Raw genomic sequence first — 16,431 nt, 5'->3', positions numbered from 1 at the left:
ATAACCAAGAACAAATATCAAAGAAAGGGATAATCTCATTAAAATAATATCCAGAAGCCTAGCGTCCAGAGTGAGCTGAAGTATGTAAAAAATGCTAAAAACAACAAAAAGAGACTTAAAAGCTGGCAAAGAACAATCCTTCAGAAAATGAAATTCTACAGGAATGAATAAGCCAAACACAGAAAACTGGAAAGCTTGTGATGTAAAGTGTTTTGGTCCCATTTTTTGATAATGACATAGTTATAATTTTGTCAAGACTGGAATACTATTTTTATTGTGTTTTTTTTTTTTTTATTGTAGAATTTTGTTTTACTTTTATAGAAAATAATAAACAAGAAAGGGATAAGACCTGACCTGTGATGAGAAAAACAAAGGACTATTTATCAACTCTTCTTATTTTTGCCTTGTAATCAAGGATCACGATTTCCTACCTAAGAAGCATAGAACGAAATGTGACTATTAAGAAATTGTGGCCCACAGAGCATAGTACTAGATTTGTAGCCCTTCATCATGGGTGGGGTCTCTTGGCCCAGGCTGAATCCGCAGGCCTGAGAATGCCACCTGTCACTGTCCCCATTCAGCCAGCCATCTTGGAATTTCAGCAAATGGAGAAATCTCTCAAAACCTGGAGACTGACAAAAAAGAGAAAACATGAAATCCCAGTAACAGTCTAGAATTTATTCTGAAACTTTTGAGAACACTTGGGGAAAAAAGTGATAATCACTAAGCAGCAACAAGAAGTCAAGCAGTACTAAGTGATTTCTCTGTTCAGTAGAGTAGAATGGAAGGTGAAGAAAATGTAGAGATGATGTATATGGATTTCATCAAGGCAGCTTTCACAGTATCTCAGATTTCATTGTGGATTTCATGGGGAAATGGGAACTGATTCACAGAAGAGTTGCGTGGATTCACAACTGTGTTTGCATAACCAAACCCAGAGACTAAAGAATGGGTCTATCTGATCACAGAACTGGCTGTAGACATCTCCTTACGTTTTATTCTAGATACATCTTTATCAGTGGCTTGAATGATGATAAATTTGATAAAAATAATAGAAATAACAGACATCTGTTGAACTATTGTGTTAAACAGTTCTGTTATTCTATGTGTATTCAGTTCTTACGGCCATTTTATGCAGTTGACATTTTTATCTCTACTTTATAAATGAATAAACTGCAGCACAGAGAGTTTAAATAACTTCCTCAAGATCACACAGTTCTTAGGTGGCAGAGCTGAGATTCAAGTCTAGACTGTTCACTTCATGGCATAAGTTATATAAATGATACCCATTGATTTGTGAATGACTGAAGCGAAATGTACAACTAAAGTGGAAAGTTATAGATTTGGTATTAAGAGAACTCTTAATAGACTGCAACATTTGGCCAAAGTAAAAAAGCAAAATTAATTTGAGCCAGTTAAAAACTCATGCATTTAAGTTCCAAAATAAAATTGTAAAAGGGAAGAATGGGGAAGTAGGACTTACTGATAGATCAAATGAGGAAGTCTTGAGGGGTTCATTTAATATAGGCTTATTATGGCCAATGTATAGTGTGATCCGATTGTCAACAAAATGCAATCTTAGGCTGCACTAAAAAGCCATAGAATGTACCTCTATATACATTTATGTAGGCATCTATAGGGTGAGAAGACTAAACACTGTCACAGGAGGAAAGAGTGAACTCTCAAAAACAAAGTTCTGAAGGTCTGATGATACAAAATGCATTATCCACAAAATAACTGAAGGATCTGTGAAGTCCTTTCCCACTCTAACCTCCTGGGATTCTGTGAATGATTCTGTACGAGAATAGAGAAAGCATACTTAAGATAAATCTATTCCGCAAGAGTGGTTAGATTTATGGAGTGTCTGAAAGCAGAACTAGGAGCATTGCATGGGAAGTTATAGGAAGACAGTTGGCTCCGTCTTATCTAAGAATTGACTCACAGTCACTCTTGTGCAGGAGCTGTATCAAGAGGCAGTGCGTCTCTAGAATGGAAAGTGTTTGAACAGAGGCTAGATAGCTGCTTCATGAGGATGTTGGAAAGGATATTCCCCTATAGGTCAGGAAGATGGGAGACCTCAGTCCTTTTGTAACTCCAAGATCCCAGAAGAGGGGGAAATGACTAGACTCTCTGTGAGACAAGGAGTGAGGGGTGGACGTTGAGCTAAGTGTCGGAGCTGCACCAGCTTGCCGGCTGATGAGTGTGTGGAGACTTGGAGATGCTTTCTGTGGGACTTAGATTGAGTTATGAACCAAACCAAACACAGAACTCTGAAATACTGGTTGGTGCCTTCCTGGTGACACTTCCTTTAGATTTTGCTTCAAATGGTAAGTCACAACCAAGTGATCTCTGAGGAGGCTGCTGGCCCTGCAGGCTCTTCCATGACTACCTCAGATTCCTAGGCTCAGAAGGCCAAAGGGAATAATTCACTTCTGGGAGGATGCCAAACGTCAGCTAGACCTAACTGGGTTTCAGTTTCCATTTCAAACTTTGAGACAGTATATGACTAAGACAGAATGAGAGCACTCTAGATACTTCATGGAAAACTTAAAGGCTGAGGGAAAAACTGCAAACTATTGTCTTCCCTTTGGGAATCCTGGAGTCTGAGGGACTCAGAAGTTCTCCCATCTTCCTGAACTGTAAGTAAATTTCCTCTCCAACATCCCATTAAGTGGCCACCCAGCCTCTGCTGTAACAAATTCTGCGACGGGAGACTCACTACCTCCTAAGACAGCTCCTGCTACCTAACGAAAGGAAAGATGAGGAGATAGCAGGTAAAGGAAAGGGTGAGCAAGAATATAGAGAATGGTTTGGGAGAGTGTATCCCACAGTGATTGTCCTCACTGAGAAGTGGAGAGGAAAATTGAAAACACATAACATTATTCTTCTTCCCATGAATAACTTTCGTGCCCCACATGGCTCTTCGCCAAGCTATCTTTACATTTCTGAGTCTAACTCTTGTGAACGTGAAGATTTCTCAGTTGGAATGAACCCACTAAACAATTTTTAGACGATTCCCTTTATTTGCATTGAACCCACACAATGGTAGCAGACTAGTTGGATCCGCACCGATGGCCGGGAGTCAGTGTCAGGGCTTTGCTGTTGACTGGCTCTGGGACCCTGGACTTGGCCTTAGCTTCCGCACTCCGAGTTCCCTCCTCCATGGAATAGAGATGGAAATACCTACTTTGCAAGAGCATTGTGAGGATTTGGTGAAAACAGACAGAAAGAGAAAAATCATTCAGTATGGTGCCGGAGGGGATTTTGTTTTGCTTACTGTCTTATCCCCCAAACCTAGGACAGTGGTGATGCTCTAAGCATTTGTTAAATTAACACTGAGTGAGTGAATGAATGAGCCAAATGATAGCTCTTGCTAAAGGGATCGCAGTGTTATCAGACATGAGAGTCTTTATAAAGTAAGAGGCTGATTATTCAGAGGTTTGAAGAAGCTGAATATATGTCAAAGCTAAAAAATCCCCCCCCCCCAATCATGTAGCATAGCTTCAGGATTTTTAACAAGATAAACTGAAATTCCTGTAGTCTTTGGATTGTTTCCTCAGTCCTTACCCTTTTTCCCGTGAGGTATCTAGAGTGGTCTCATTTTTTCTAATCATATTGTTTGAAAGCTTGATGTGAAAAATGAAACCGCCCTGGCTGGTTTGGCTCAGCGGTTAGAGCGTCGGCCTGCGGTCCTGAGAGACCCGCGTTCGGTTTCCGCTAAGGGCATGTACCTCGGTTGCAGTTTGTCCCCGGCCCTGGTTGGGTTGTGCGGGTGGCAGCCACTCGATGTGTCCCTTCACATCGATGTTTCTCTCTCTCTCTCTCTGTTCCTCTCTCTCCCTCCCACTCTACCTGAACAAAAAATGAAAAAATGTCCTCGGGTAAGGATAAAAAAAAGAAAAATGAAACCAAATCTGGCTGATAGCCATTCAGAAATAGATTTTTTAAAGTAGATTAATTTTCAAAGACATTGTCCCTCACTAATACTTCCTCATACTTTTAAGAGAAGCATTTAGTAAAACAACAAGAATGTCCTTTCAGTTTCTGGTTCGAGACTAAGTTTGGTAATTGCATATTAGCTGTTGGTCAACACCCAGGATGTAACACCAGGTAAAAACAAAATCAAATGAAATCTTTAATGTAATTTATGAGTTGCTTTCCTAGAGCTAAGTGAAACTCAGCTACATCATTTAATTTGTTTGGGAGCCTTTAATGTTAGTCATATTATAGCATGTTTTTACAAAACTAAAAGGACAAAGAATCAAGTTGCATCAAGTTGAAATGGTTAAAAAGAAAGATCCAGTTTTCTACTCAGCATCTCAAGAATAATAGAAAATAAGGTCTAGTTTCAGAACCTTGTAAACAACAATGGCAGTGGGGTAAGATGAAGACTTGGGATGGGGTGGGGGTGAGAAGGAACTCTCCCATTTGCTAAAAGGAAAACGAAACAAGGGTGTTATCTCTCTGCTTCATTACGAGCAGGACAAGCGTATAATTGAAACCACACCATATAACACCTTTACACATGCTGCCTTCTGATGTCATCTAATTGCTTACTGCCTGGTAACCTTATCTTCCATCAATCTTAAAATTATACTGCATTACAGTTAGCTAAACACACTGCATATAGCCAAGACACATAATGCACTCCCAATAAATATTTATTGACTGACTCTGGGCACTATGCAGATACGTTTTCTTTCTGGTTTCAGTTTTGCTCTTCCTCTCTCCTGAAGTGCCTTTCCCATCACTGCCAGTACTGCCCCGGAGCTGTGGAAAAGAGACTTCCCCTCAAAACCCACCCTGATGAAACCCACTGAACCAAAGCCATCTCACCTCCCTAGAAGATCCTTTTATAAACATGGCTGTAGTCATTTCATAACGATTTAAGATTGTCATTGGCATTCTTACTTCGCTTGGCTCTCACAGGCCCCATGCTCACAATATACACCCTCAAGAATAGGCATGTATACATTGGAATGTTACTCAGCCATTAAAAAGAATGAAATTTTATCATTTGGGACAACGTGGATGAATCTAGAGGGTATTATGCTAAATGAAATAAGTCAGACAGAGAAAGACAAATACCATATGTTTTCACCTAGATGGGGAATCTAAAAAACAAAATGAATGGACAAACAAAACAGAAACAAACCCCAACCTTCCATATGGCTCAGTGTACAGAGAAGATTTTGATAGTTGACAGATGGGAGAGGGGTTGGGTGGCTGGGTGAAAAGGAGGGAGGGATTAAGAAGTATAAATTGCCAGTTATAAAAACAATGATGAGGATGTAAAGTACAGCACGGGGAATATAGTTAATAACATTTTAATTACTATGTATGGCATCAGGTACTAGAATTATCAGGGAGATCACTTCTTAAGTTTTATAAGTGTCTAATCACTGTGTTGTACAACCAAAACTAACATAATATTATATGTCAACTTAAATTGAAAATTATTTTAAAGATTATTAAAGAATAAATTTAAAAAATAAGCATTGAGTCTTATATCCCATAGGGACACATACCTGAGTGCCCCTCCACATGTGCTGCCCAGCCCATGGGGAGCACACTCACTAAAAGACATGTTCTGCAGCCAGATGATGAAATGTTTACATCAGTAAAACATCACACAACGCTGCTGGCTTGTCTGTCAGTCTGCCAAGAATGGGTATAAATGGAATCAAGACTCTGAGAGATGGATCTTTTACATCAAACAAGTGATCAAAACCTAATACATTTACACCTTGAAATTGCTTTAAGGTAGATTGGATGACTAACAGAAAGTCTTCCAAAGGGAAATAATATATGGTATCATTTATTTGAGAGACCTGTACAATATTTGAGCTAATGTACAAAAATAGTTTTGATTTATTCAATCTTTAGAAAAATTAGTTGGAAGAGATTAAACTACATATTGCTAAGGCTTGTGGACCATCATATGCATACTGGATACTTTCGAACGTCCCCCGATGTGAGTTGAGCCATATGGCAGGTTGGAGCTCAGTGAAAAGGAGAGGGCACGATTTCTGCTCCTGGGCCTTTTATGCTGTAAACTAAGGAGTAAGCAGCCAGGCCACGAGAAGGTTGACTAAGAACCCATAGCATGCATATGTTAGCGACAGCAGTGAAGACCAGTATCTATGTGTGGATTTACAGGGGTATAGAAAGGTCAGACTAGTGATTAAAAGTGTTTCACATTAGGTTGGAAAACAATTATTTTTTGTTTTTTCATACTCCAAAGAAAAGGTAAAATTTCAGCCTTTCTGCTTTGAACAGAGCATAGGCTAATCTAGTGATCATGTTATCCCCAATACAAGGCTCTGCATTAAGAAGAAATAAAATAAGTAGGAGATGTTGGAGAAGTTACCTGGTTAAAGATAAGGGACACATGGTGTCCAACGCAGGAAGATGTGGAGGGGTTCCGAGATCATGATTAGACCTTGACTCTGAGAAAGCCTAAGACATTGCAGGGCTGGAAAGATGGGGGAGGAGGATAGGGAGTGGATTGGAGGGTATGTAAAGAGATGTGGCTAGAACAACATTTGACAGTTCTGGTTTTAATGGTGGCATTTAAAATGGTAACCCAGTACTAGGTATTGAAAACTGGAGAATAAATGATTAAAGACTCATTGCAACCAAGAAAGGAAAAATGAAATGAGGGTCATTTGTTTCCCTTTGCCCACATGTCTTTATTGAACATTTAATTGTCAAAGGCATTCTATTAGGTACTTTGGAAAAGAGAAGGGAGAAGTGAAGTTTATCAGAGACCAGCTTTTTATTGATTTTTTCTTTTAGAGAGAGCGGAAGGGAGAGGGAGAAAGAGAAACGATGATGTGAGACCAAAATATCAGTTGGCTGCCTCCTGCACACCCCATAGTGGGGGATCCAACCTGTAACCCGGGCATGTCCCTTGACCGGGAATCGAATTGGCAACCTTTTGGCGTGGGACAACACTCTACCAACTGAGCCACACCAGCCAGGGGGATAGGCTTTTTATTTATTTTATTTTATTATTTTATTTTATTTTTTGGTTAATCCTCACTTGAGGATATTTTTCCATTGATTTTTGGATAGAATAGAAGACAGGGAGAGCGAGAGAGAGAAACTTTGATGTGAGAGATGCACATTGATCGGTTGCCTCCTGCATGACCCCTACCGGGGCTGGGGATCAAACCTGCAACCCAGGTATGTGCCATTAACCGGAATCGAACCCAAGACCCGTCGGTCTGCTGGCCGATGTTCTAACCTGAGCAAAACCAGCCAGGGCAAGACAGGCTTTTTAAAAGAAAGGAATTATTTTTGTAACTCATTAAATCTGTCAGTATCTTGTACATTTGAAGCATTTCAAAAGTACTGATTTTCCCAAAACAGTGTATTTCAGGTCACAAATTTATATTTTTTATTATAGTTAGAAAGCGAAATAAAATTCACTTAAGATAGTAAATATGACCTCTCGAATTTTGAACATAACATAAAATGGTCAGAATGAGTTTTTATTTTCTGTGATTGCATTAGAATAAACTCAAGGACATTAAAGTCATATTCATTCTCTCTTTACCCATCTTAACACAGTTACCTGAGATCAGAATATGTGCAAAGAGATTTAGCAGTTTTTAGGTTGTTCTCTTAGTCTTTCTGTGTTGTAACTGCTTATTGTCTTCAAAAGAAGCACCTTAGCTATGGATTTGGTCTCTAGGGCACTGACCACACCTGGCAGCCACAAAGCCCATGACCTGACATGGGCTTCAGAGCCATTCTGCGGGGAAGAGAGATTCTAGTTTTGCGTCTACTTTTGCTTGTGCCTACGTTTCATGGAACATGGGAAACAAATGACTCTGGACATAGAGCACCAAGAGTTTATACCCCTCCTGGCAATCATGCAGCCAGGCCGGACATTGGGGAGGGAACAGCACAGCCATCTGAGGGCGATCTGTGGTCAGAAGGTCATGTTTCAAGGGCCACCTCCATCACTGCCAAATGCATGACCATAACCTCTGAAGGCTTAGTTTCTCATCTACAAAATGAGGACAGTCGGCAAGCAACCCCACAGGCTATGGAGGAATCTAAGGAAAATATTTACATATTTATATTTATTTTGTAGCCCTTATTGTGTGTTAAGCACTGTGTGTTAAGCACTGTTTCAGTCACTTCCCAAATGTGAACTCATTTTATCTTCACTACCAGCCTATGAGGCAGTTGACTGTTATTACTCTGGTTTTACTGATAAGGAAATGCAGGCAAGGAGGTTTGAGTAACTTGCTCAAATCCCAAAACTAGTAAGAGGCCAAGTTGGGATTTAAAGTTGGTAAATTGTAATTAGTTATTTTCTATCATAAGGAAGAATCTAAATAGAAAATAGGCAGTGTTTCCTCTTTGTCATCATTCACACAATGTTGTTGACAGAGGCACCTTAATGAAAACAAATGCTATAGGGACTTCCCGGCTGACTTTGCCTGTGGGAGGTTAGTGAGATGGGGACCAAGAGAGGCCTTAACACTACAGAGAAGTCCACCCAAGAACATGTTGAACTTACATGTTCGTTTTTAAAACATCAAACCAAAAAACAAGTGACATATATAGGACTCACTTGCTGGCAGTTTAAGCAGGCCCAACAGGCAAGAAAGACTTCTTCATTCTGCCCCCCAATAGTTATCCCCACCCCCATGCTTCTCACACTAGCTTTCCACCAGTAGAGATGGACATTCACCATGAGAACGTTGTTCCTTTGGGTGAGAACATGACCCCTAATAAAATGTATATACCCCTGGACATGGTAAGACATTATTCATTTAGTACAGAATTAACCAGAAGATACTTCCAGTTAGGTCCAGAACCAGGAACAGGTTTTAGAAGGGGAGGGGAGAGAGCGAGCCTCAGGGTGCAGGGCTCCGAATGTTTGCTGATTGATATGCCTGTCCTGGTGTCACCGGAAGATTGCAGTCCTTAGCCAAGATCACAGTCAGAAACTGACCTTTGGAATGATGACTCCAGCCCCAGCCTGACTGTCTCAGCCTCTGGGGAGGTCATTGTAAAGTTCGCAGATTCAGCCTTAAAACTATGGCTTTCCCAAGATAAGAGCGAAGAACTGAGCGTTCACTAACAGGCCTGAAGACTAAAGCAGTGGGCAGTTTTACAAAAACAGAGCAAGCAGTTTCCCTGAAGGTGAGTCCCTCTGAGCCTCAGGTGGCTGAGGCCACCAGCTGGTTACTCAGCCACACCCAGGATCCTGCCACCTGGATCCTGGTTTCTGCGTCACATTTGAGATGACTTATTGGTCGCAGTAAATGCAAGTTGATAAAGGAGGCCGGTTAGCGATCAGCATTTATTTGCCTATTGAGAAAGCCAGCAGCTGGGCTGTGCACCAGAAATCCTGATTTGGAACACCAGGAAACCTTAAAAAGTGAGTTGAGGTTGATTTTGTTGGAAAACCTCAGGAGGCACTGTAATGGGTGGGGGAAGAGGCATGCGAGGGGCTGGCTGCCTGTGAGTTTTCTGCTGGATGTCGGGGCTCTGCCTCATTCCTAGTATTTCTTTCGTCATGTGAATTAGTACATCATATACTGTTGGTATTCAGCCAGTGCCAGAGGCATTTCAAGAAAGCAGGAAGAGCCCAACTGTCTCTGCCACTTTGAGAAAATCATTAAATGTTTACGAGGAGAGTTCTGGCTATGAATTAGGAGTGTTGTGAGTTTGTTGGGACAGGTTTTTGAAGCGGGTTAAGCTCTGAAGAGATGATGGCTTCCCCTACCACGTTCTTATTCCATAACAAACGAGCCGCCTTCCCCAGAGTCAGCTCTGAACGTAGAGCTTTCGTTTGCCAGGTTTTCTTAAGATTTCTCTTTGCCAGTCCAGAGATATATTGCAGAACCACAATGCATGTTTGCTTTAGAGATGAAGATGCGGCATTTTCCTTTAAAAGATGCCACAAAAAGTTTTTGTTAAAGCATACAGCTGCCCCCACCTCCCCTACTGCAAGCCTGCCTCTAACCTCGGCTGCAATGATGAGTTGTGAGTTGGGCAAATCACAGCCTGTGTTGCTTTGCCCAGTCTTGAGCCGGGTCATTTCCAACCTTAATTTCCTAGTCTTCTCTGTGTTTTTGTGTACATATCTGTCTCCATCCAAAGAAATGAGCCCCTTTGGGGGCAAGAGCTCTGGAGCCAGGAGGTCCAGTTCAGGTCTCAGCTCAGCATTTTACGAGCTGTGTGACTTGAGTAAGTACTTAGCTATCTGTGTTTCCACTTCTTTTTCTGTAAAATGAGAACAACAGACTTCATAGGGTTACTAGGAGAATTAAATGAGTTAATACGTGGAAAGTGCTTAGTGCAGTGCCGGGTATACAATAAGAGTTCGATAAGTGTTATTTTGTGACCATTGCCAGAATTCCCCAGAGAGCCTGGCACATTGTAGGTGTTCAGTAAACTTATGTCAAATAATAGGAAAACACATGGCCCTTTCTGCAGGAACACTGCCCATCGCTAGTTGGAGAGCTGGGGGAAAGGGAGGAAGGACAGGGAAAGCATGATATTCCTTTTCCAACATTTGGGGAGTTTGTGGTGAGGTACGTGGTGCTCTGGGGTGCAAAGGAAAACTGTGCTTGGTCTTTTGTCTGAACCCCTCAGGGATTTGGGATCTGCTCAGCGGGCGGTGAGGAGATGGCATGTGCCTGGAGAGAGCCTGTTGTGATGTGGCTTGGAGAGGGTGGATTTATTTTCTGAACCTCATAACACTGGCCCCTTCACCTTAACTGAGACATCTGTGAGGATGGGCATGTTGGAAAGGCTTAAAATGCTGACATCATAGCATCTTAAAAGAACTGAGCAAAATTGAATTGCTGATACAAGTGAGTACTTGCACCAGGCCTGGGTCCCCCACATCTCTATGGAAACACATGTTTGCTTGAAAGCCCAACCCTCAGAAGCAGAGTCATCGGGTCACTTTTTTTTTAAGGGCATTTATTTATATTCTCAAACCGTCAGAGACCTATGAAATGAAATAATTTCAAATTTAGTAGAAAAGTCATGCCATAGATGAATGCTAATAGGGCCTGCCACGCATCCTCCCCTCTGCAGGTGGTGCCTGAGATCCACCGCATTTATTTTAGCTGTCCTTTGCTCTTTTGCTCCCATTTGCATTCTGCTGCCTTGGGGAGGTGGTTTGTCACTTTATGCAAAAATGGTTAATCTTCATTCATACGCATTGGCCAGGACTAAAATGGAACATGCAAAGCGGGCCTGCCATCAGGTGCTCGGCGCTGCTCCGGGCCTCTGTGTGCGGCACACACAAGGGCGTGTGAGTCCGCGGCTCTGCCTCCAACACAAGCACTTAGGCTGTCAGGGCGGACTTTCTCCCGCAAAGGTCTGAGGCCCGCATCAGCACATCTTGCCCTAGATGTGCTCTGGTAATATTCTTAGTGATTGGGAGCTTTTATCTGCCTCTAGAAGCAGGCCTTTTCAAATAAGTATTGACTGTTAATGACCTGTTTAAATAAAACATTCAATTTTCTTTCTTCCCCCCACAAAGGACTTAGTAGGCAGTGACATTTCTAAACCAAAGGCTAACTCTGCTTTTCTAAAGAGGCAGAGCCAGGGCTTTTAAATGTGAAATTTTTGTCTGACATTTGCCCTTAAAATGCTTTTCAGTGAAGTTGTTCTAACAGTGTGTTTAGTACATTGAAGTGTCTTTGAATGAATATGCAACCTTGAAAATTTTTTTCCCTGCAAACTAAACAAAAAAGTCTAGGTAAATATCTTTATATGAAAATCATATTTCAGTCATCATTCTGTGTTTCATTGTTTATGTGCCATCGTTCCTAATAATTAAAGCAACTTTCCTCTAAGGAAGAGGCACTGCACAGGGACTTTTATGAAACTAGGGGAGTCAGCCATGGAGGAGAGAGCTAAAGCACTTGGAATACAGAGACCTCAGCACTCACAGACTGGATAAGGAGCAGCAGAGGGGTAGAGGGCAAGAGAAGGGCATACAAAGCAGAAGACAGAAAGGTGACGCAATGGAAAAGTGCGGCAACAGAAAACATACATAATGTTACATTTAGACAAAGTCCCAATTTTATAGAACACCTTCTCTGTCCAGCTGGCTTGCAGGTACCATCATTGTGCTGGGTGGCTGGACTCTTAGTCCTTGGCCAGTTTAAAGGTGATTATACAGATGTCAACGTAAGCAACAGCCAAACCTGAGGAGAATTTGTATGAGTTTATTTGAGCCAAACTGAGCACAATGACCAGGAAGCAAAATCTCAAGGGATTGAGAAAATGCTCCAGAGAATGGCAGTTTTACAGCTTACTTTGTACATTAGAATCAAAAGAGGAGACGTAAGTAGGGTTACATGAAATCCATTGGTGGTAGATTAGGGTAGTTGGGAGAAAGCAAAGCCTGGAAATCTCCAAGATTGGATAAAGAGTAAATGGGAAAGACACATACTTATTTTACATTGGTGGGTACAGGATGGTTAACAGTTAACATTTATGGCACATAGAGATGGTATTCAGGGATGATAATCACGAGGTCTCATGCTCTGGGTGTGGTAGGTGTGCCTTGAGGAGTCTGGAAAAGGGGATTACTCTGACATTCCAAAGGCGATGTTATCTTAGAGGCACAAAGACCATAGACAGGCTCATTTAAGGTAAAGATGACCTTTGTCAAGGAAGCTACAGACCTAGGACTTGACTATCCACCATGACCTGCTAATAGTTGGGAAGTTTTATGTTCAGACCATCTTACGTGGCTACTTTAGTCTCTGGGTTTGTAAGACCACCGTTCAGGTCTCCCCTGAGCTTGTCGGGTTTAGTATGTGGCCCTTTTTCCTCCATGCAGAGAAATAGCCTAGTGCATTGAAGACAACAGCCACATCTTTCATTTTTTAAGTTGAATTTTGGGCTTTCTGCTACCCTAGTTGCTGAGCATCACTCCTCGGGCCCTGACAGACTTGTAATACCTGAAAGCTGGAAAGGACCACAGAGGTCATGTACTCTGAAGGACAGAGAATATGCCACTCCAGAATATGGCTGCGAGAGGTCAGGACACGCTACCCAAAATGTGCCATTTTGACATATGGATTATTGTGTGCTACAGGCACTTGAAAAGCAGAAAATGCAGGGAGAAGCTTTCTCTAAACTCCCCTTATCTGCCTAAAGACAGATGCTGGAAAAGGAACTCAATTGTCATAAATTTCCTCCCTGAGAGTTTCACCAAGATTGACTCTTGTCACAGGAAAGGAGAAAGAAGTTGACGCCATACCCAGACATACTTTTTTTTTTTTAAACTTATCTTTATTTTTTAATGTATTACAAACGTTCCCCTTTTTCCCCCATTAACCCCCTCCTCCCCATTCCCGCCCCGCTCCTGCCTCCATGGGTTATGCATATATGCATAGAAATTTTTTGTTTTATCTCTTCCCACCCTCCTCCCCTTCCCCTTTGAGGTTCAATTTGTACTTCTTAATCCCTTCATCTTCACCCATCTCCCCAGCCCCCTCTCATTTGGCAAACAACAAAAAGTTCTCTGTATCTATGAGTCTGTTTCTGTTCTGCTTGCTAATTTTGTTTGTAGATTTGATAGATATGTATTTATTGCCATTTTATTGTTTATATTTTTGTTTTTCTTCTCCTTCAAGAAGACTCTTCAACATTTCATATAATACTGGTTTGGTGGTAACGAGCTCCTTTAGCTTTTTTGGTCTGGGACACTCTTTATATGTCCATAGATTCTAAATGATAGCTTTGCAGGATAGAGTAATCTTGGTTGTAAGTTCTTGCTTTTCATCACTTTGAATATCTCTTGCCATTCCTTTCTGGCCTGCAAAGTTTCTTTTGAGAAATCAGCTGACAGTCTTATGGGAGCTCCTTTGTAAGTAACTAACTGCTTTTCTCTTGCTGCTTTTAAGATTCTTTGTCTTTAACCTTTGGCATTTTGATGATAATGTGTCTTGGTGTGGACCTCTTGTTTGGGACTCTGTGCTTCCTGGATTTGTATGTCTATTTCCTTCAGCAAGTTAGGGAAGTTTTCTGTCATTATTTTTTCAAATTGGTTTTCAATTTCTTGCTCTCTCTCTTCTTCTGGCACCCCCATGATGTGAATGTTGATATGCTTGAAGTCGTCCCAGAGGCTCCTTACACTGTCCTTGTTTTTTGGTTTTTTTTTTCCTTATTCTTCTTTCTTTTTGCTGTGCTGATTGGGTGTGTTTTGCTTCCTTACATTCCAATCTGATGGTTTGCTTCTTGGCTTCACCTACTCTACCATTGATTCCCTGTAAATTATTCTTTACTTTAGTTAGTGCATTCTTCATTTCTTACTGGTTCTTATTTATGTTGTTGATGTTCTCACTAAGTTCCTGGGAATTCTCCTTAAGTTCCTTGAAGGTCTCACTAAGTTCCTTGAAGATCTCACTAAGTTCCTTGCGCATCCTTATAACCAGTGTTTTGAACTCTGCATCTGATTGATTGCTTATCTCTATTTTGTTTAGTTCTTTTCCTGGAATTTTTCTTTCACTTGGGACATGTTTCTTTGTCTCCTCATTTTGGTTGCTTTCCTATGTTTGTTTCTATGTATTAGGCAGAGTTGCTATGTCTCCTGGGCTTCGTAGGGTGGTCTACTGTTGTAGGTGTCCTGTAGGGTCCAGTGGCACAACCTCCCTGATCACCCCAGCTGAGCCCTTGAGGTGCAACCCTAGTGTGGACTGTACATCCTTCTGTTGTAATTGAGTCTTGATTGCAATTGGCATGTCAGTGGGAGGGATTTGCTCAGGTTGACCAGCTGCAAGGACCGGCTGTGCTCACTGACCACTGGCTTCTGACTCCCTTGGATGATCAGCTGTGTAGGGACCCACCACACAAAGCAAGACTTACTTCAGCAAGGCTCTGATACCCACTAAGTCCACTCCTTGAGTGTGTCACTTGTGGAGGTGGTTGGGTGGTGGTGCTTCGTTGTGGTCTGAAGCTGTTTATTGGGTGTGCTGGCTCTGGGGCAAGGTCAGCTTCTGCCTGAGTTCCACCTGGGGCCACCAGGCATAAGCTACAAAGTGATTTGCAGACGGCTGCTTCTTGTGCTGGGTTTGGAGGTACGTAGGCAAAGCCAAGTTGTGAACCAAGGCTGGCTGCTTCTAGTGCCAGGCCTGGGGCCACTTAACGAGAGGTATGGGGCATGCTGGGACCAGATGCTGCTTGTTTGAGAGATTTTAGGAAAATCTGAAGCAGGATCCAAGACAGGCCAATCCTATGGTATAGCCACTGGAAACGACTTGGGTGGGCCCAAAGGTTGGGTGGGGCAGGGCCTCAGGGAATCACCAGGGTGGGGTAAACATTGTGAACCAGATTGCTGGAGTTCCAGATATGGTGCCTGTCTGCTGCCCCGTCAGGGAAGGGCTCACCAAAGGAAGGGCTCACCAAAGGGCTCCCAAACCAAGTTTGTTGGGAAGAAAGCTACCCCTCCAACCTTTGCCCCATGCTGAACAATTCAGTTCTTCCCCATATGTCTCTGGTGCCTTTCAAGCTGCCTCCCCATTGCTGGAGCCTGGAGGGTGCGAGTCCAAGTAAGACCATGCCCAGGCCCTTTAAGAAGAACTGCCTGGGGCTCCAGCTGCCTCAGCCTCCCTCAGCCTCAGTTCCCGCTGGTTTTACAGCCAGAAGTTATGGGGACTCCTCTCCTGGCACTGGAACCCTGAGCGGGGCACCTGGTGTGGGATGGGGACCCCTCAGTCCTCAGAGAGGACCTTCCCAGCAAAGGTGTCCTCCTGATTTTTATCCGCCACACGTGGGTGTGGGACCAGCCCGTCCGCACCTCCACCCCTCCTACCAGTCTCAATGTGGCTTTTTAAATTTTGTAGTTGTAGGACTTCCATTCAGCTTGATGTCAGGTGGTTCTGAATGATGGTTGTTCTGTAGTTTAGTTGTAATTTTGATGTGGTTGTGGGAGGAGGTGATACAGCATTTACGTATGCTGCCATCTTGACCGGAAGCCCAGACATTTTTTTTAAGAGTATGTTTTTATTGATTGTTTTAGAGAGGGAGGAAGGGAGAGAGAGAGAGAGAAACATCCATCAGCTGCCTCCCGCACACCCCCTACTGGGAATCAAGCCCGCAACTGGGCATGTGCCCTGACCGGGAATGGAACCGGGACCTCTCTGTCCATGGGGCGATACTCAATCCACTGAGCCACACCAGCTGGGCCAGACACACTGTTTTACGAATCTCATACCACCCATCTATTCCTCTAAGGGCCCATTCATCTTTCCTAAAAACCATGTATTCTCCCATAAGAGGCTGACACCTTACCCCTTTTCCTATTAAGATGGTATTTGTCTTGGGGAGTTCCTCATTTTTCCTGGGTCTCTGCCATGTATACATAAGGTATACATGTTAATAAAAATTGTTTTTCTTGTTAATCTGTCTTTTGTTAGAGGTTGTCTCAACTAA

General features: G+C 42.5%; 1 protein-coding gene across 6 annotated transcripts in view; it reads left to right on the top strand.

The window, feature by feature from the left end:
* SPATS2L (spermatogenesis associated serine rich 2 like) overlaps nt 1-16,431 on the top strand; it is a 159,378-nt gene that overhangs the window by 56,566 nt on the left and 86,381 nt on the right. Inside the window, exon 1 of one of the 6 annotated variants that reach the window (XM_036254038.1) lies at nt 9,350-9,403. The exons of the other annotated variants lie outside the window; for them this stretch is intronic. The gene's annotated coding sequence lies outside the window, so the exon portion shown is untranslated. Of the gene's footprint in view, nt 1-9,349; nt 9,404-16,431 lie in introns of those variants that run through there. 6 annotated transcript variants of the gene reach the window in all.

Source organism: Molossus molossus, unplaced genomic scaffold (genome assembly GCF_014108415.1).
Source record: "Molossus molossus isolate mMolMol1 unplaced genomic scaffold, mMolMol1.p scaffold_m16_p_11, whole genome shotgun sequence".
NCBI lineage: Eukaryota > Metazoa > Chordata > Mammalia > Chiroptera > Molossidae > Molossus > Molossus molossus.
This window is presented reverse-complemented; position numbering and strand designations above follow the sequence as displayed.